Source organism: Stomoxys calcitrans, chromosome 4 (genome assembly GCF_963082655.1).
Source record: "Stomoxys calcitrans chromosome 4, idStoCalc2.1, whole genome shotgun sequence".
Taxonomy (NCBI): Eukaryota; Metazoa; Arthropoda; class Insecta; order Diptera; family Muscidae; genus Stomoxys; species Stomoxys calcitrans.
The window spans coordinates 85,670,559-85,672,078 of record NC_081555.1 but is presented as its reverse complement, the minus strand read 5'-3'; the positions used below and the strand labels follow the sequence as shown (position 1 = coordinate 85,672,078).

The window sequence follows — 1,520 nt, the reverse complement described above, 5'->3', positions numbered from 1 at the left end:
TGCCTATGACGCTGTACTTCTGGTTTCGAATCCTGGCGAGAACGGCAGAAAAAACACTTTTCATCGGTTATGTGCCCAAGACCTTAAATAAGGAGATCGGTATATATAGCAGCCATTTCCAAATATAGACCGATCTGAACCGCTGTACCAAAATTTCACTGAAATCGGATGATTTCCGCATTTTATGGACCCAAGACCCAGATCGTTCTACATGGGGCCGATATCAAGATATAGTTCGATATTGCCCATCTTCGAACTTAAACTGCCTATGGAAAAAAAAGAATCTGTGCAAAGTTTCAGCTCATTATCTGAATTTTCTAAAGCCTGTATTGTGATTTCAACAGACAGATTGACGTACATGGCTAGATCGTCTTAGATTTTTAGGACGATCAAGCATATAAATATGTACTTTATAGTTTCAGAAAATAAACAAGGCATCAGGGGCCGATGAATTGCCAGCTGAACTATCGAACGCAATATGGTAAAAAGACAAACAAATGCAAGTACAAATGCATTGTAGTGTTAGATTCCCAACCAAGCTCTTTGACCCATAGAGTGCTAGGAGTCTTATAGAAATTTGCTTAGTAGCTGACAGTTCAAAATACTGATATTGAATGAAACCCAACCTTGCTGTATTATACATTTCAAATAGCAATAATCGCACCTCGGTTATACCTCATTGGTTACGATATCGCCTCTGCGCAAAGCTAACAAGTCCTTTGATTAAACAGAAGGATGGAATGAACCAAACTTCAACCGTTTGAAATGGAAACTAAATCCATGGCATAAACAAAGATGTGATTTTAGTAAATTAAATATTACAAATTTAACCAAAATTGATTTAGAAAAATTCATGCATTACTGGGTCCTGCCTATTGAAAATAGGTTTAATACTTCGGGTAAGTTAAATTCTACAGATGCGTCTATTTTATATCACTTATCCGTAAATTTGATTTAAGCGTAGTTCGCATACGTGGAATTTATTTCAATTGAACGATAAGTCCTATTCAAAGTGAATTTTCATGCCACCGTAGTAAGTATGTATGAAGTAATCTTAGTTGAAATAGAGCAATGCTCTGGAAAACTGAACATTCCATTGATGTACAGAGGCAAACTTCTCACATATCAATGAGTGCTGTCCCATTCAAGTTTAAGCTCAATGATAAAGAAGTTCTACTAGGCAATGCTATGTTTTTGTAAATTTTAGTGAAGAACTACTGTTTTCAATTTCTGAAGTTTGCCATAAAATTAACTTTTTCACTTGTGCGATTTTAGTCTCATATTTCAAACGACATTTTTTTTTGTCATTTAAGCGCAATTTTCACTTTGAAGAATTCAGTTGTATTGGATAACACGAAGACGAGTTACACTTAAGCAATATTTTTCACTACAGCGTATTGCAGTTATCCGGTATCAACTGTAAATATATACCTGTTTACCAAATGCAACGATCTGGTACTTATACATTCTTTACTGCTCAGTAAGGCCTTGTCAGCATGCCCTAGGTTAGATAGTAGTGG

The 1,520-nt window shown here is 35.7% G+C and overlaps 1 non-coding gene across 1 annotated transcript; it reads right to left on the bottom strand.

Moving 5' to 3' along the window:
* Positions 1-546: 546 nt before the first annotated feature.
* On the bottom strand, positions 547-709 carry LOC131997419 (U4 spliceosomal RNA). Its single transcript, XR_009398269.1, has one exon. It is a non-coding gene; the product is annotated as a U4 spliceosomal RNA (small nuclear RNA).
* Positions 710-1,520: the final 811 nt, after the last annotated feature.